Consider the following 20076-nt stretch of genomic DNA (forward strand, 5'->3'; position numbering starts at 1 on the left):
CTTTTGAAGTCCAAGGCATAACCTTGTAGTGACAAACCTTAAAACAGATTTTGAAAATAAGCTGGGTGGAAAAATGTCATTAACTTGCAGGTCGTGTGAAGCTTGGAAAAAAACATGAAAAAATAATAGTATACATGGATTTTATTTGGGTTAAAAATAAATAAATCAGTCTCTCAATTCCAGGCATTATAAAGTAAAGCCTGCACTGTTCTTTGCTGATGTATTTATTAAGTTATGCTATTGCAATTTCAAGGGAAACTCCTACAGAACTTAGTAAACCATGAGTGAAGTTATGTATTTCTTGATTTGCGTTTGGTCATCTTAACTGTCATCAAGCTTCAGGGAGGAATTTAAATCAACATTTTAATTGAATTAAGTATTTTTGAACAAAGGATGGGGATTCCTCAGTATTTCATTATTTTGAAGTATTTATAGTATCTCAATTATGAAGTTAGTTCAGCAATAGGTCTGGGGTAAAGGAAAAATACTTAAGTAATCAAATAACAAATTATACCAGTGCAGGTGTGCTTCTCTTTTGTAGAACAGAGTGCTGGAAAGACATGTGTTTTCTTTTTGTCTCCTTATAAGTCTTTTTGTAGCTCATTTGAAATGAGAGAAACATTGATTTGTTCAAGTTCATTGCAAAGCAATGATAAACATATTTGTGTTTAAAAAGGGTTGGAAGGTCTCTGGCAGAAGATGTCAGAAGAGCCATGGCACAAAAGAATATTGTCTTATAATATGGAGTTCTGAAATGAGAGAGAGCTAGCTGCTAGCAAGAAAATGCACGTTACCAAAAAAAAGGAGCACTTGTGAGCTAACCTGTTTATCCAACAATAGCCAATGCAAATGTTTGAAGTGATGTCAACTGTGAAATTTCTCTCAAAGAGATGAAAAAGGTATCCTTGACCAATACTGCTTTCCTTTTTCTGTCCTAAGTATAACAACTGAACAGTCTGAAGTACATTCTGCTGTTAGTGTCATGCTCTCCTGTTTTTTGGCATAGGCGGTCCTGTTCTGCTAAGCTGTTCTATGGAGTCAATACACAGTCATTCAGAAACAGCTGGATTTCTACATCTGATAGCTGTGAAGTTTGTTGAACATACTGTATTGATCTGGGGCCTGAAATTATTTTTGTCCGTTCTTCTGTTTTCTTTACTTGTTGACCTGTAATTATCCAAATATTATCTGATACAGTTTGAAGAGAAAATAATTTATTTCAGTACTTTCAGGGGATGGAGTAAGTACGTAAATGTAGACCTGGGTCATACCAAATACAAAATATAGACCTTGGTTCCATACCAAAGAGTGTTCTTTCTGTCCACACAGTCTAGAAAAAGGGAGATGACAAAAATGTTTCCTTACAAGCAAACCTTCATGCCAAATATATGTAAACAGACTGAATTGTGTGTGGATGAAGTCAAACAAAGAAGCAAAGTTAGAATTCACAAATCTTTCTTTCCTACTTTCAAGTCTGAATTGTGTCCAGATCCTGGTGGGGTTTTTTTTGTCTTTGACTACTAAAGGTCTCTTCTTGAATATAGATTCTTTGTCTCTCTTCCTTTCAGAAGTGGGACTTGATGTACCAAACTGTCTTAAGGCTCCTGGACTATTGCTGAGCTCATCAGTTCTCTCTATAGCTGATGCACAAATCTTTTCGGAACTCCACCCTCCCCTGTGGGAACTATTTTTTTATTTAAACTGTTGGGGATTAAGAATTATATCAGCGAAACCTCGGGGATTCTGGCTCAAAATTTTTTAAGTATGCAGTTTGATCACGGAGAAGAAGCTGTATACCCAAGTGTTGCATATCGAATGTTTCCTCTGGAACCATTGTCGCTTCAAAAGCCCTTGTGAGTCTGGATGCTGCACTCAGCATCCACAAGTCCCTGTCTTTCTACTCGGGTGTCAGACTAATTTTATTTGTCCTTGCCAGATCACCAGCGCTGAACAGATTGCATTGCTCTGTTCTGCTGGGGCAAAGTCAATCCCCGTTAATGGCTTCTTTAATCTTTTAAAAGTGATTATTTTATTTGGGGCAGTGCCTCCAGCCAATTCCAGTCTCTTGCTAGTGACAGTGGTCAAATAGAGATAAGCAGTGCCTGCATAAGACAGGTTAGACTCTAATCTTTCCACATTTTGGGCCTGATTTAACTGAAAAAAATTTCTAAACTTGGTTCTCAGGAGTCATAACATCGCATGGCTCACGTGGTTTACCTTCTCCAACCTTGATTTCAGGTAATACCAGTTATCACTCTATGTGCTATTAGCTGTTATGTATCTAATCTAAACCAAGTCTATCTGATGTGTCTCATCTATGCATCTGAAGTATCTAATTGTACAGTATACTTTTGTTAGATTTTGCCTTTCAAGGACTAGAAGAGCAGGAAATTAGAGTAGACCAGGGAACCTGCAGATCTGAGGAAAAAAGAGGAAAATAAATGTTCTATTATTCCGCCTTACATTGCCAATCTAAACATCTTGTGATGGCAAAATTCACTTCTAAGCATTTAGTAGTTTCTTGCAAAAATTGATCTGTCTTGAATATTAATTTTGCCGACTTTACAGAATTTATTTCTCTGTGTGTCCCCTGATGCATGACTTGGAAAAGAAAACCGTGGCTTAGATGGCTAAAGGTTAAAGTCACAGATGCTGTGGTGTTGCTGGCTTGAAGCCAGCACCTTGTGCTGTGTAAGCCCTTCAGTTCCTGGAAGAGCTACAGATGTCTTCTATCTGGAATTCTGTAAGGCTTTTGACATGGTCCCCCACAACATCCTTCTCTCTAAACCGAAGAGAGGTGGATTTGATGGGTGGACTGTTCGTTTGATGTGGAATTGGTTAGATAGTTGCATCCAGAGGGGTAGTGGTCAGTGGCTCAATGTCCAGATGGAGACTGGTGATGAGTGGTGTCCCTCAGGGGCCCGTACTGGGACCACTACTGTTCAATATCTTCATCAATGACACAGTGGGATTGAGTGCACCCTCAGCAAGTTTGTGGATGACACCAAGCTGAGTGGTGCGGTTGACACATCTGAGGGATGGGATGCCAACCAGAGGGACCTGGACAGGCTTGAGAAGTGGGCCTATATGAACCTCCTGAGGTTCAACAAAGCCAAGTACAGTGTCCTGCACCTAGGTTGGGGTAACCCCTGGTATCAGTACAGGCTGGGGGATGAAGGGATGGAGAGCAGCCCTGCCGAGAAGGACTTGGGGATATTGGTGGATGAAAATCTGGAAATGAGCTGGCATTCTGCCCTGGCAACCCAGAAAGCCAACTATATCCTGGGCTACATCCCCAGCAGCATGGCCAGCAGGTTGAGGGAGGTGATTCTGCCCCTCTACTCCACTCTGAGACTCCCCTGCAGTGCTGCATCCGGCTCTGAGGCCCCCAACATAAGAAGGACATGGACCTGTTGGAGCGAGTGCTGAGGAGGGCCACGAAGCTGATCAGAGGGTGGGAGCACCTCTGCTATGAGGACACGCTGATAGAGTTGGGGTTGTTCAGCCTGGAGAAGAGGAGGCTCGGGGGAGACCTTATTGTGACCTTTCAGTACCTAAAGGGGGCACACAGCAAAGATGGGGACAAAGTTTTTAGCAGGGCCTGTTGCAATATGACAAGGGGTAATGGCTTTAAACTAAAAGAGAGAAGATTTAGTCTAGATAAAAGGAAGAATTTTTTTACGCTGAGGGTGGTGAGACACTGGCCCAGGTTGCCTAGAGAGATGGTAGATGCCCCATCCCTGGAAACATTCCGGGTCACATTGGACGGGGCTCTGAGCAACCTGATTTAGTTGAAGGTGTCCCTGCTTATGGCTGGGGAGGTTGGACTAGATGGCCTTTAAAGGCCCTTCCAACCCAAACGATTCTATGTTTCCTACTAAGCTCAATGTCTGCTTTGGAAAGGGTGTTTTCCTGTTTGTAAATAAGTCCAAGTGTCTCTCACCCTCCCCCCAGTGCCTGCTCTGGGCTCGTCCTCTGCACAGAATTCTGATAACTTCTAGTTTGTTTTACACATCTTCATCAGACGTCTGTTGTCTCTCGCAGGGCTGGTGATGGCAACACCCCAAGTGTAGCAAACTACCGCTTACAGGTTTTTTAGGAAACTGCTTAGATCCCAGAACTTTCCTGTAATGAGAAGGTGGTTATCAACAGAAAACAGATCTCACTTTTAGTTTTCTGATGCAGTTAATATAACTTGTAGTCAGAGTGATAAGACAGAAATGTTATTCCGTTTTATTTAGGTGTCATCTTGGCTATTGCTGTGGCAGTATTTTTACAGAAGTATGTTGGCTTATTATAGAGCAGTGGCATTTGGTTTTGCAAAGAACTAGGGCACATTACCTGTCACTACAGGCAGCTTACTCTTGAATTCATCATTTGGCAGTTACTGCTAATTTTCAGCTAATTTAAGACTATGTACCGTTTGATTGTAGTCTGTTTGAATTTCAATATTGAATTTGTCTTAGGAATCCTCATTAAGATACAATTAATAAAGACTAACTGCTGTATTAGGATACTCAGGCTGCTTGGCCTAACGTGGGTTGATGTACAAGTGTGTTTTAATTACAGGCAATGCTCTGTCATTTTGAGATTTAATTGCTAGGTTGATTTGTTGTTTTAATAACTGTCTATTATGAGACAATTTTGTTACATTGTAACAACAATATTGTTGTATGAGGTACGTATTGTCAGTGAGTGCAAACATGTAGCTTTGCTTTTTCAAATATAGAAAACAAACGTTTTAGTTCGTGCTCTTTACCTCTGCTATATGCCTTTACAGGTTTCATTAATTATTTAACAGTGTGAACTAGACTAATTTTTTACTCAGTCCTCATGAAATGAAAATATTTTTGCTAACTGCCAGGAGTAAAATACTTCTAGGCCCTATTCCACAGTGAGAAATGAGGTTCATCCTCTTTTTTACAAACTTTATAAATCATGTTTTTCTCCACTGAAAGAAGTCATGTCTGTGAGGCACAGACTTCACACAGCTTTTCAGGCCAGTGTATCCAAAAAAAAAATTCATGTCTTGGTCAATTCTGTCCAAGGTAGGTTCTCATGGAATTCCAGGAAATTTTTGTTTGTCTTGAAGATTCCTTTTTGACAGTAAAGCTGTGTGTTTTCCAAGGTAGGTAGTTCTAGGCCTGGATGAAAAGAATTAAATGTATGCTTGTAAAAAAAAAAATAGTGTTCTCACTGGACAGTCCAACAATCAGGATGTATTTTTAAGGAAAAAATACCGACTGCTTCAGTTTAGAGCAAGAGTCTGTCACTCTAAAAAGAAATCCAAGAAGGCCTTAACGTATTGTAACATGAAAATAATCAATATAGAGCAGTAGAAGGATACAGTTTAAACCTTTCATGCAGTATAAATACTTCTATAGTACTTAAATGCTCCTTTTATAATTATTTAGCATGAAGTCCATGAGAATTTCTGTTCCATTGTTTTTACTGTTAATAATATGATGTGCACATTGGCATAGTGTCTACAGGCTAAGTTGGTAGACGGTGGCTACTTGATGAAAATATGATCTTTGTCTCTCTTGAAGTATTACCATTTTAGATAAGGTGATTAGAAACTCCAAATTTCCAATGTATAAACCTAAATATGTCATCTTTTCCAGGTGCTGCATGGGCTCTGTAATAAATTTTTAGCATTGCAAAACCAAACTATAGCCCAACCTAAGTTCATTCAGATTCACATACTTATAAGTAAATTAATGTAGTTTTGAATTGCCTCTCTTGTGAAGACAAAAAGAACGTCAGTAAAATTACCCAAAAACTATCGTTACCTGATCTCTCAGTTTTATTAATGTATATAAGGGCAGAGAGCATATGGGTGGAGAAGTTGGTACTGTTTGCATAGCTAAAGGAAGAAGCCAGTTGATACGCAGAGAAGACAGAAGTAACTCCTTTCCAAGTAAATCATCTCTCATATTTCTTCTTGAACTACCTCCATAAATTTCAAGCATGAAAAGCTGACACTGGTTTCACATGGGTGTTAAAAATCTGTGGAAACTTCATCTAGAGAGATTAAAATGCTTTTGAGTAACTAAAGTAAGTTTCAGTGTAAATTAGACCAGTAAGATTCTTAAAAAAATCTCTTTGTGGAGCTGTTCATTCTTTACAGAGGACTAGAGGATCTTTAATACACTTTTAAGCTGAAATGACATTTGGCAAACAGTAGATTTCTAGACTGAAAAGGGTCAAAAACACACTGCGTTTCAGTTCCAGACATTTATTTCCTGGTCATGTTTTGCTAAATTTGGGACTGAGTCAACATCCTTTGCAGAATGTGTACCACATGTAATTATGTTCCATATATTGTTTCACTGGAGGCTATGAGGTTTGGCTGTTTCATTTGTGTTCTTAAGTTATTTATTGTTGCTGTATCATAGAAATGAATTGTGCACTGGTGGTGTAATAAACTAAGAAATGTCTTATATGTCTTATTAAACAGGCAGGGATTAAAAGGATGTCTTATTAAAACATTTTGGTTGAAAGGTTGCCTAAGTAATTAGATAAATTCTTATGGTGACGTAGTTTATTTTGTGAGGGAATGATCTTTATGCAGAAATTAAGAAAGATTTGCACTCTTTTGAGTGGTGGTTGTTAACAGATATTTTAATACATACAAAGAAATCGTTTCAATAATTTTTTTTCACTGATTGTGAAAGCATCTGCTGAATTGCTCGATACTATGATGGAGCGAGACAGTTTGTTAAATAAACTGCTGATTCTTGTGATGATGAAAAGGGGAGATGCCACCCAAGAGGAAGCCAGTTGTCTCTTCTCTGTATCTCTTACAGGGTTAAGCCATGCTAGTCACTACCCCTGGTTCTCAAGAACAGATTTTGTCGTAGGAAATGGCAGGACCTTAACACTACTAAGGGATGCTTGTGTGTTCTTGAATGCCATCTGACTTATCTACTATACTTCTTGTGAAACAGGGATGCTCTGTAAGTTGCTGAGGTTGGGACCACTCATGAGAGCCATAAAAATAACGAAGTCGATGACTGTCTACTTACTTTATTTGTTGTATGAAATCTTTTGCAGTATAGGAAGGACAGGCACGGGGGGAATTCCCAGTGTGCCGTGTATTTTTCTGTTATTTTAAGTCTTATTCATTAGAAAGAAATAAGGGCATAACACATTCTAGTATTTATGCAGATGACGTTTATTTGAAAGCTGGAGCTAAGCAGAGCTGTATGCAAAATAGCTTTCTTCTCCCAAAAAAATCAGCTTCTAAAAGCCCAGCAATTAAAAAAAGGGATTATAAGTGATTAAATTGGTTTGATAAACAGTGTTATAGTGAAAATTGAAATGCACTGTGCCTCTTAATTTCCAGGCCATGTTCTTGGACCAGTGAGACAAAATCTTCCATTTCTCTTGCAGTTACTGATAAATAGGTATAATGGTCAGCTTCTTCAAAGAAAGGTATGTGATAAAATTACTTCTGCTGCACAGGAATAAAACCCTAAATATCTCCCTGTCCTGAAGTATAAGGAAACATGAATATATGTATATTTAGTATTTAATTGTTGGTACAGATACTTAAATATTACACTGCTATTTCTTGTAATGTCTGGATTCATCCAACGTTGAAAAACTGATTGCAATTTTTAAGTAATATATATAACAGAGTATTTATATGATGTGACTTTAACCATCTTCCTGGAATTAAGAACCTAGACTCCCAAAATAGTTAATGGGGACTCCAAAGCACAGCTAGAACACTTTAGTAGAGCCTGTCTACATCTATTAACTGTCCAGGGAGAACTTCACATCTCCATTTGTGGATTGACTTGTTGGCTACAGACTAGGGGTTCTGAAATTCTTGCACTGTGTTTTCCCCATCTCTTGGTAAGAAGAAAGGCCGATTAAATGGGTAAACCTTCAACTCTGCCATTAGGATCTACTAATTGGCGTTATGCTGAGCTGGAAATGAAGTTCTGAGCTCAGACATCACTGGATAATGTCATGCTAGCAAACTCACAGGCACGCGGTCCTGAACCGATATCAAGTGTCATGGAAAGGGGAATTCTTTTCTAACAGCCTCTCTAATGAGACTTATGCCCATCCATCTGTGTATCGTTCTTCCCAGTTCCCCTGAAACCATTGTACAATTTGAAAAATAGTTAGAATTGTCAAAGTTCATAAAATTCTTAAAAAAATTGTGAAAGTCTGTGGCTGGTGGAGAAGAAAGACAAACTAGATGCATACTGTTTTCTGCGCTGTTGGACAGCAGTTGTCTGGGCAGTCTAGCGCACACATGGTTCTGGACTGACTCTGGGGTGTGCTGATGGCTGCAGAAGTTTAGGCATTAAAGGACAGAAATCCAAAGAAAATGAGGCTTCATTCTTTCTGCTGCTCACAGAACAGTTTCCTGCAAAGCTGACAGGATTTTTCAAATAAGATTTTTACATGTGGAATTAATTTATTGATTCTGTGAATTCAGAGATGTCAACTGTGCCTCCAAGCATGCTGGTATTTGTGTGCTGTTATTAACTAAAGGTAGATGGATGGGTCCAGACAAAACTGAAGGGATTGGCATCTGCAGAGTTGAGAGGTGCCTCCTGTTTCTGAAAATGTTGGAGCTATTTGTAAATCCAGGAGGTCACAGGACTGTATGTTGCTTATCACGCTTATGCTTGTTAGTGCTGGTTGGTTTTATAGTCAGCTTAGTCACGTCCAGGAGAAAGTTGCCAAGCTTAGAAGTGAGAGCAAAAGTGCTGTAAAAACTAAACACCAAATTTCATCTTTACGCCTCTACATAAAGTAAGCAGGGTCGCTGAAAAAGATCTCAGTATTTTTTCAGACTGCTTGGAGTATAGATGCAGGAGAAGAGAAATGGCTGCCTTTCCTCCCTGCTTTTCCTCACCCCACTTAGCACTCTCTAGAGCAATACATACTCTGCATTTTTCCTGCGCTCAGCCAAGGTAAGGTGAGCCTGTTGACCTACCTGCAGTCGTTTCATTACGAACATTACTTAGTTACTGCTTTTCCATGTCAGGAAGCCAAAATGATATAATTCTAGCAGTTCAGGTTCTTTACTCAGCCAGGTTCTCCAGTAAGAAACTTAACGCACTTCAGCTATACTAATCCTTAATTTTTTGTCTCCCTATGGAAAAAAAGGCCCTTGCTGAAGTCTTGGCTTCCACAGATGCATGCGTCTTCATCTGAGTATTGTTTAATGGACAGATTAGTTCATGGAAAGAATAGAGAACAATGTAAGGAAATCTGTCACTGAGTAAATTCTTCTTGTGCTTTGGACAAGGACTGATAGGACAGGAAGACTTCCAAGGTCAGCTTTCGATGGTGACACCAACTGGGGTGATGTTCCATAAAGTGTCTGACTTTCAAGAGGTAAAGCATTATGGGAGAGTTTACTGCTTCTCTGTAAGTAGCAATGGCAATTGTAATGTAAGTTCTCTGAATGTCTTTCTGGTTGAGGGCATGCTACTCAGAGCTTTTAATTCTATCATTTGAGTTAGAGAGAAAATACAGAGCCACGTTTTCAACCTTCTGCTGGAGGCTGTTTACATAATTTTGGGCCTTTTGGCTATGGCTTTACTTGAGGAGACTGACAGTCTAATTTAATCAAGCAGATATGGATTTGTATATGAGGAGTACATAGTCAGTCACATGAAGCTGTGTTTAAAAAAAAAAAAAAAAAAATCACAGGTCAGGTTCAGGACTGTTTGAAGTTGCCTGAGATGTTCTTTGCAGCTAAATCTCTTTTGGATTAAATCTATTTGTGAAAGTGGTGTTTTTTCTTCCTTTAGTTAAAACCCCTAGTTTTAGAGATCATTGTCATAGAAAATATTGATGTTATACGTAAGAAACTAGTAGCTGCTGTGTAGTTTAAGTTGCATACATTATGTTGCATATAACCAGTTCCACTTCTATATTAATTAAAACACAAATACTGGTGGCATGAGCTTAGTTCAGATCCAAGTTTAAATATTTGACTAGTTGACGGGAGTGACCACCTTTTTTTCCTGACACCACCACTTTTACTTTGATACTAGTGCTTGAAAAAACAAATTATTATCAACTGGATAAAGTTCAGCTTCTACCTTCATACATTTTAAAGTATTATGAACTCCCCATAGATGGTTTGTTTTTTAATGTCTACCGACTGCAGCTCCAAGAAATTACCTCATTCTCTCTGTCATGAAATGGAGAGTACGGCTGGTTAATTGACTGGTTCAGCAAACTGTAAAGCAAGAGGTTTTTCAAAACACATGTAAATAAGAGAAAAGCTGACTCAAATGAGTAAATATTGCACGTATTCACTGTCTGGCAAACTGACTGATTTAGTGGAAAGTAACTGACATAAGCAATAAAAACATACTTTTTCAAATAGGTTTCTGCAAAACTGAACTGGGAGATCTGTTGTTGTGGGACCAGCTCCCTGCATCAAATAATTCTCTCTCATTCCCTCCCCTAGCCGTTTGTGTTTCATATAACACCTAACTGAAATTATAGATCACTGTTGAAATCATTCCTGCTTCACCTCCGGATCTTTTTATTTTGAACCAACAGCAGGATTCTTTCTTTCATCCTTGCTTTTCTGGCTAATAAGCAGATCTGCTAGTCAGGAGGAGCAATTTTCTGCCATGCTGCTTTGAAAAATTTCTAATAAATTGACAGTGTGCATTGTCCAAAGTGATGATACATATTTTCTAAAAATAATCAGCAACGACTCCCAGTCAGCTTTACTATGCATTTAGCTTCAGATCAGCAGCAAAGCAGCTGATCATTGCGTCTTTAAAATAAAGACAAAAAAATTAATTGTGTGAAAGAGCATGTCACTTTGGATATGTTCAAGGAATTTTTGTTTTATGGATCTGTCTCCTTCCAGTGCTTTTATTTTCATAAAAATCAGAGAAAAATACAGGTATTTCTGAAATCCATGTTTGAGATGTTTAAAAAAATACATAATTCCTTCTGTAGTAGATTGAACTGAAAGATATTTATGTGCTGAAGCTTGCAGTAAGCTCTGCAAAACATGTTCTAATTCCTTAGAGTGATGTTGTCATCGCGTTTGTCAACTAAGACTCAAGGAGAATACAAAACCTTTTGTATTTTCCCCTCTTTTTCCTGTCTAGTAGTCTATGATGAGCATCTTGTTTCAGAAGAGATGGTTCTTCATCTAGTTTACAGAGGCTGTCTTCATAGGTGAATTTGGTGTGTCATTTAAAAAAACCCAGGCACCGTTATTATTCTTTAGTTGTTGCCTGCAGACATTAATATTCAGTGTGGTGAAGGATTTTATTCCCCCACCCCCAGGCTTATTTTGCAATCAGTAGCAATTTCCATTTTTTTTCTGGCTTTCTAGATTTCCTGTTTTGCACACTGATATTTAACTCCAACTGTGTCCTGCTTTTCATAGAACGTAATAATAGATGATGACGACAGTGGCAATTAGAACTAATGGTCTATTTCTTGGAGAAGTTGAATATCCATTAATCCTGTTGAAGTTGGTCAGAACTGATCAAAAGCTCTCAAAAAATCAGACTGCACTATTTTAACATCAAACTTCAAATATCTGTTTGTTGCTAATGCTTTTTTGTGTGTGTACAATTCTTCTGTGTGTTTCCTTATAACACTTTCCTTGATTTGTCAGCTTCCAGTTCTCTTCCTTGAGCCTAGTGCCTGCTAATTATTATTACTGCCTGAATTATAGGAAAAACTATAAGTTTATAATTATAGATAAAAATTATAGATTATATATAACTTTATAATTATAAATGATAAAATCATATAGATTATAAATTTTTACAACTGTAGGGGTAGCTATAGCTTATTTGTGATGAGAGAAAATGTACAGATTGTTACCAAATTGATTTGACTAAATGAAGAAGGGATTTTCTTGCTGCTTAGGGCACCTTATATTTTCTTTAAGTTTTGATGAACTTAATACCAAATAATTTCACACTAGACATTTTGTTTGAAAAAGTTAAAGTTTGCTAATATGCATAAACATAAATCTGAAGAGGAGTTGACACACAAAACAGAAAAGATTCCAAGAAAACTGCAAAGAAATAGTACAGTACTACTTTTGCCTTTATTTTTAAAAATGATCTGCATGTTTTGTGTTGTTATTTGACAAAAAAAAAAAATAAACAAAAAACCCCCCAAAAAAAACCAAACCAAAAAACCCCAACTCTTTGATAAGCCAGGACAAAGGCACAAATGACCAAACTCGTTGTTTTGTTATTTCACTGAAGAAAATAGTTTTCACCTCTTCGTCCCCCCAGGATACCTCTAATTGGACTGTGAGAGGTCTCTCTCTGACAAGTTTTGAAAAATATAATTAGCATATGTCTTGTCTTCTCTAATCACTTCTATACTGGTAATTCACAGCAGCATATAAATTAATGTATGCTCCTCATCTGAACTGGACTAATACTGCCAACATCCTCAGGGGCTGCCACACCCCAATGGGGTGAGTTTCAGTCAGTTTTAGAACAGATCATAGTCAAATCAGCGACGTGGAAGTAACCCCAGATGTATGGCGTGAGATGGCCTGGCAGGGGGGGCTCCAGTCCCTCCTTCTGGCAAGACTGGTTCCACAACAGCACTTATAGCTGAAAAAAAACGGCCAGAATCAGTCAATCTGAAGCTTTGCCTCTGCTTGGAGTTTGCTGTCAGAGGTAGCTTCGCAAACCCACCTTCTGTAGGTCAACCCTGATTTGATTCTTTCAATTAGAGCACTCCTCCAAACAAATTAATTTATACCATCAGGCACACTTTTTATCCAGTGCAACTGTAGCTGCATGTGGTTGTTAGTCACGGAGAAATCCCCCCTCCTCTTTAAGAAACACATTGTGTATCAATAGAAGTCTCTCATGCAGACCAACCTGAGGTGTTCGGCCTATTGCAAAATGTTCTCAGATGTCGCTCCTCACTCTGTACAGATATCTATTATTTCTTTCCCTAGGACTCAAAAGAGAGACCTTGTCAACTGCAGTAGGATGTCTCTCAGCAATTTCTTCAGGACTTAATTCAGAGTTGGTACTTTTCTGCTTAGACAGTTGAAAAAAAACTTGCCACGTTTTCCGCCTTCCACCATGAAAAGTGATCTGTTGAGTTGGCATTGAAAATAATGTGCTTACACCTTCCTGTCCTCCCCTACAGAAAGTTTTAGAAATAACTCATAATTGAAAAAAACATGGTGTTTTTCCCTAACCCTGATACTAACTTGCAGATTTTTAACATAGGCAAAGATTCCAACAATTGAATGTGATTTAGAATTGTGCTTTAATCTTGCTGTGGTGACTGTAGAAATGAGTGTCTTCAGAGTACTTAAAGAGGTTAGTGGCCATTATAAGTGATTATAGTCATATTTCAGTTCTCTCTCAGTATGAAATGTGACGCATGACCTTCACTGCATGATCCCACAGCTTGGCACCCCAAGCTGAGGAGTTGTTCAAGTCTGAGGTTCTGACCCAGCTACATGACAAAGCTGTGGCTGCTCAGTTGCCAGCATCGCTATGGAGTTGTTCAATGGCCTTTAATGCTGCATCTGTGATATGTTGCTCCGTACTACTCGAATGGGAGGAGGAGTGCTTTCTCTCTAGATCTGTCTGATGCATGGGTTTCAGTTTTTCTAATGGGTTCTTCACAGACTATCAATTACTTACGTAGTTTAAATGAAACACATGGTTGCAATACTTAAATTATTCATCTTCAGAATGTTGTGAAATGAATCATTCCAGATTCCATGTCTCATACCTTTATTTTCTCCTTTGCTTCTCTAGTTCTAAAAATCTTGGAGGTGATGTTAAAGCATAGTTTTCAGTAAGAAAAAGAAATAAGCCTTCTATTCTTTTTGGTTAGTTTTCGAAACTAAATGCAATAACTGAGGAACTTCATGTTTCACAGAAATGAGGATGGCAGTCACAGGGTTGGGGGAAATTACCAGTTCTGCTTTGCTGAATAGCATGTGAGCTCTTTCCTCCTGCAGCTTATCTAGCTGCTGTCTACACTGAGCTGATGTGCTTACTGTGGAATTCCAGCATGTTATATGAATGCCTGGCAAGCTAGTGACTTGCTATCCTTTCTACATTATATACATCTAAGCACTTGCTTTTTGTACATAATCTGAATCTCAGAAGTTCAATTCTGCCATTATTTTTAGAGTACTTGCAAGAGAGGGAGCTTTCCGATCAGTCTGTCACTGCAGCTGTTGGATGAACCACTGCAGAGGGAGCTGGTGGGATCAGTATTTTTAAGGAGAATGTGGAAAAAATCACCATTTTGTGTTTTCCCTTGATGTGAGGAGCAATGCAAAGTGAAGAGTAACAGATAGTCAAGCCTTATTTTTTAAAATAGCAGCTGAATTGCCTACCTCAAGGCATGAATATGCTGAAGAGTCCTTTTTAAAAGACTATACTGAACTCTTAATGTGTTGATCGTGCACTTGACATACAAGTAAGCATTCAAACCTTTCTTTCATCTTTGTGTACAAGAAGATGAAGGATGCTTGGAGAATTGTATCTGTAAAACTATTTATAAAAAGCTCATAATGCTAACACTTTTGATGTCCTTTAAGCTTCTGCCTTCATGTCCCTGTCAGCTAAATCCACTGCACCTGTTTTCTGAGTCAAACTAGCATAAGCCAAGGAGGGGAAAAATGTGCTCACGTGGCAGAACCGCTGGTCAGGGTAAATAAGAATTCCTCTAGCTAGAGGACAAGTCTTTTCCTTCATCAGTAACTTGTGACAAGCTGTAGAGATTTAGGAAATAGATAAAGCGATAGATGTTTCTCGTACAGTGGTTACAAAGAGGTTTCACGTGATGAAGGTTCAGTACAAAGAGAAAGTCTGTTTGTGCTAGCACTTCAGACCGTGCTCCAAGAATGGGTCATTAAAAAGTTAGATCATCAAAGTGTTGCTTTACTCTGGGGAATAATGTAACTGTGAAAGGTGCCTGCAAGAATACGGAACATCAGCCAGTCCTAGACCTTCTGTAGGTGAGCTCTGGACCGATGCTGTGTGTCAAACGTCACAGCCTCCCCCAACAGCGTTCAACACGGACATCTGTAGGACACAGCAGAGCCACTAGCCATAGCTAATAATTTCTTCGATGCTTTTCACTTCTCTTTAAGAGGACCTACATACTGATAGTGGCCATCTTTAACATAAAAACCTCTTCCTTCAGGTGATCCTGTTATTACTTCTTAAATGTTACTGCTTGCTTATTATTAGAGACAGTTCTTCCTTCATATGTTGCTTGAGCTAAATGAATTCTTTGCAAAGAACCGCGGCGCAATGTAACCGTAGGTAAGGGCTTGTTCTGAATGTAGAATGCACTGAAGAAGCCTGGTTTTAACAGAAACTAAGCACAAAGCTGATGTTATACAAGATAATGCTTTTGTCTTGTCCTAGAACTACTTCAGGCTGCACGCATGAAACAAAAACCATGGAAGTGAGCACACACTTGAGATGTTGTGGGGAGATGCTGGTCCAGGTTCCACAGAACATCATCAGAGAAGGCTCTCAGTGCTGTGCGGCTGGTCCCAAGCTGCTGGAGAGATTGTAGGAGCTATTTCAGTCCTGTGTCAGAAGTGGAGGTGGAAAATGGGATCCCTTTGGAGTTCAGGATGAGGATTGCATGACAGTCTCGGGAGAGAATTGAGGTACTTCTAAAAACTGAGTAGAGGAAGCTTCTTCAGCTCCTTATCAGCGTTTACTTTGAAAGGTCAGACAAAAATAGGGAAAAACTGAGAAAGTTACTGTGAATATTCATTCTTAATGAAGAACTACTCTGGCATCTGGCCTCAGCTGACTTTCCTAAGACTCCTTCTTACTCTCAAGAGACCTGTTTGCTCTCAAGTTCTTTGTTTTTGAAATATATATGTAGCATCTTTAATCTGTGTTTCCTCATTTTCTTTGCTAACTTCACATCGAAGGTATTGCAGGGACCATGCAAATGTAAAAAGATAAATGCAAGATTTGTCCCCAGAATTATAAAGGAATTGCAGCTGACATTACTCTGCACGTTAATCTTTTGATACCTAATGTTAATTTTATGCTATATATTTACATCTCTGTATAATTTGTCATGCACCAAGTTGTGGTCGTATGGGGAGCATTCTTCAGTTCATTGTCCCACTGTTTAGGGGAACACAAGATTCCCAAGGTTGATCTTGAACTGGGTATTTGCAGCAGCTAACCTTAGCCTGAGCTTACACTGTGTTCAGGGGGTGAAGAGAAGGGACAAGGCTCCTTCAGAAGGACTATTCATAATAACAAAATCAAGTTCTTAAGATCTGAATTTAGCCTTAGTGTATCTCCCATACACTAGTCAGGTGTACAGCCGTTTGTGTGGAAGAACTTGCATTTCACGGTGACTGAAGAAATTATTGGCAGGGATAGCAGTAACTGCTGTAAACCTCTCTGCAAGTTATGTACAAGCTTGAGGTTTTGCATACTGTACTATCAAGTTAGTCTTCAGTAAACCAGATAAAAACTATAAAAAAGCTCCCAAACACCCAGAACACTAAATAAGTTCTTGAAGCTGCTGTGTGTGTGAGAGAGATGCCAAAAAGGGCTGAGCTACATGCATTTGCTGGTGCCCTAAAAATATAGTATCCATGGTAATCTTTCAGATCACTTGTTTACGACAGCAAACTAAATGGAATAATTTTTAGCATAGTTTACGTGGTACATTGTGATTTACTAAAAAAAAAAAAAGAATGTACTGGAAGCACATACATTAAGTCCTCTTTCGACTGAAGATGCAGGTTGAGTTTTGGATGGAAAGGGTTTATTTTTCTCTGCAGCTGATGCATTGAACAAAACTATAAAAATATTTCAATCGTTGTTTGTTAATACGTAGCTGAGAAAAGGGATATACATTTAATGCTTGTTTATTTCCTGCGCAGTGCTAAAAGATATGTCTCCTTAGCAGAAATACCGTCATTTGATTTTGAAGGCTGCATAACAGTCTTTAGTTATTTCCCCACAGCTAACAGGAGTTCCGTAGTGTAGCTATTTCAGTTTGTTAACATGGTATTCATGGACATGTTGAGGCTTATTCACGCTTGATGTTATTTCTATCCCTTGCAGTTGAAGTATCTTTGAAAGTGTTAGAGCTATTAAAAGTTACTTCTGTAAGTTGATGAGGGTTTTACAGTTTGGTTTTTTTTTTTTTTTTAAAGTTCTGTGAGAGTGATAATGATGAGGGTCATAGGCAGATGTGGTTTGACTGCTGCTTGTATTTCCTTGGCAGTGTATGAAATTATTCTTTTTATGTTATTCTGAACTTTAAAATAATCTACTCCTGTACAAGGATTTTTGTGATGTGGTTCATTCAAAAGTAAGTTCCAACAAAGGATTGAAGATAATTCTTTGGTCAGATGTACGATTCTTGCATGAAAATATATCATGGTGAAGAAAAAAAAAAAGCTAGGAATCTTATAAAATACTATATATTAGCTCACAAACCCTTCATGTCACAGTTGAGTTGTTATACAGACAACTGGCATGTTTTGCATGAGGGCTGTTATTAACTGAGATTTGGTTATTTCCATATGTATTCTAGGAATTAATGAGAAATAATATAATGTTCTGTTTTCCTATCAGAGTTCTCACAAATCCATAAAAATGGGGACCTTGTTATGTTTCTGCCTGGTTTAAAACTATTACTGGAAGGAATGTTTTCCATGATGAAGGGGGTTTGGGCAGGTATCTGTTAAATCCTGGGTCTGATAAAGCTGGGCTCAGTTACAAGTGTTTTCAGTTTTTTGAATGGATTAAAAAAACAGAAACAGTAAAACTGATTCTAACTGCCTTTTAAAATAATAATGTGAAGCTTATAGTAATTGGATTATGTGTTTGCAAGCAGCAGGACTTAGACTTAAGAGATAGGAGTAGATTATATATGAAGAGAAATGCTGTTTCTTTTAAAAATAAATAAAACCCATGAAATAAAGCAGCGTTCCTTCTTTCTTCATGTGTTTGTCCCTTTTTTCCATGAAAGAAAAGGGCTATCCTAATTGAGTCTTCTCCTGGTTAACTCTTCGTTAGTTCATTGCCTTAGATTTCGATAGCTTCTGAGAAGAAAAACTTCCAAAGGTGTATTTGATGAATCTTAAGAGAGAGAACTGTTAGAAGAATTTTTAAGCCTGAATTACCATTTTCATGTAGGATAGCCATAAGGATATTTTTGTACATTCATAATTCATATTTTCTTTCTTAATTGTCTGGGTTGTGCCTAAGTAATCTTAATGCAAATTGTTGTATATGGTAACTTAGCTGCACTGAGAGTAGCATCCATTAGTCTCCTAAGGTCAAAGGTAAAGTTGATTTTTGCCCCTTATTATTATTATTCAAATAGCATAGAGTAAGTACAATGATTAAAATACTACTTCTTCTTTTTCCAGATTTCTCAGGGGACAAAATTTTGCTTATTCATACCTTCTACTGTGGCAAAAATGGATTCTTTTCCTCAGCAAAAGCCAGCAGCATAACACCCATCTGACACATGCTCAAGGAACTCTTCTTTAAAGTCTGTTGTAAGTAAGTCGAATTAAAAACTTGCTTAGAGGCAGCTTTAATCAGCTGAGTATCTACTTACAGCTCAAGAATAAGCAGCCTTAGCAGGAGAACTAACCTTAGCAGTCTGGCTCTCCAGCAGTGGCTGTTTGTTCTGAAAGGAAAGCATAGGAGGACGGGGCAGAGCGGGGGCCATGGCACCTCCCACCGCTGGACACCAGGGCGTCCCACCCGCTGGCTCCAGCCAAAGCTGACCCCCATAGGGGGCAAACCAGAAGCTATGGGGCTGCGCAGGAATAGTGCGATCAGCAAGATTATCTGCATTGTAAATGAAGACGTAGGCTCCTGTTGCTATGACAATGAAATTTAGAATCCGCAGTGTCGAAATAGGGGGCTAAATAACTGGAAACGTAAGAAACGGCAAGTGGTTAAGCTGGTCTTTGCTGTGTTGGTGGCTGAGCTGCGTGCGTGTCATGGGGCCTGCAGGCTCAGGTGTTTCATTTTTAACACAACGCAAACTTGAAAAAATGAATGAAACTCCACGTTATATTTATCCAATAACGGTTACTCAGACATCTTGCTTTTAATGTACTGAAGTAAATTTTATGCACGGGGAGTATATGATATATATTTTTGTGAGAGAAAACTGTGTTAAGAGTAGAGTTTTGGCCAGCATACCTTCTTTATTTGAAAGAAGGATGGTGTTTGGAGGAATTTGTGCAACATTTGGAAACTATCTTCTTGCAGCATCAGAAAAAATCTATAAACGAGGAAAATGAGGGGAAAAAATAAGGAAAAAATTCTGAATGAGGAAAAACGATCTAGCTTGTTTATGTTTCTTCCATAGCAATATATTCTAGTGGAAGAGATGCACGTTACTTAATGAAACTCTGCATTTAATAAGAGGCCTCAGAGAAACATTTGAAACTCTAATTGTTATATTTCCAGTACAGTATAATACTACCTATGTCTTTATCACTCTCCCAGATAAGAGAATAATTGATACTTAAATTTGATTTAAAACAAAGATCTTTGTTTTAGAGAAAATGAATTTTATCGGTAGCATTACATTTATCTCTTGCAGTGCTGCTTTCTGCCAGAACACAATTAACACGCTCTGAGGGCCCTTGTGAATAAAAGGAGGGAAACACTTTAATTGCCTTACGTTCATTCTTTTTAACTGTTGTCCTGTATGAAAGCAAAAAGAGTATAGCAATGGTGGGGTTTTATCTGGAAAAAATACTGATGAAGGGATGTAGAGGATCCTTACCTGGAAAGGCTCTGTCTCCTGCTTGGCACTGTGTCTCAGTTCTGGACCCCTATTTCTGTGGGCTTCTACTTTATCTATGACATTTTCCCCTCTGAGAATGTAATAATTCTTGAGTAAGAACAATAGTGTTACAAAAACACTCTGAAGCTCCATGAAAATGCAGTTGTAAAAATGCTCTAGCAGAACATCTGGGCAGACGAACGAACCCCCCTGCGCACGTGTTCGAGGCACGGCTGGTGCCATGCTTTTCGCTGGGCTGCCGTCAGCGGTGGGGTGCGAGTGGGGGACACCTCGATT

At 38.5% G+C, this 20076-nt stretch overlaps 1 protein-coding gene across 8 annotated transcripts in view; it reads left to right on the forward strand.

Annotated features, from left to right (window-relative positions):
- Nucleotides 1-20076, forward strand: part of OTUD7A (OTU deubiquitinase 7A) — a 151904-nt gene that overhangs the window by 50187 nt on the left and 81641 nt on the right. For 4 of the 8 annotated variants that reach the window (XM_063345785.1, XM_063345782.1, XM_063345789.1 and 1 more), the window contains one exon: nucleotides 18398-18529. The exons of 2 other annotated variants lie outside the window; for them this stretch is intronic. The gene's annotated coding sequence lies outside the window, so the exon portion shown is untranslated. Of the gene's footprint in view, nucleotides 1-15398; nucleotides 15650-18397; nucleotides 18534-20076 lie in introns of all 8 variants that reach the window. 2 more of the 8 variants (XM_063345784.1, XM_063345783.1) reach the window with 2 other exon arrangements.

Source organism: Chroicocephalus ridibundus, chromosome 9 (assembly GCF_963924245.1).
Source record: "Chroicocephalus ridibundus chromosome 9, bChrRid1.1, whole genome shotgun sequence".
Lineage (NCBI taxonomy): Eukaryota > Metazoa > Chordata > Aves > Charadriiformes > Laridae > Chroicocephalus > Chroicocephalus ridibundus.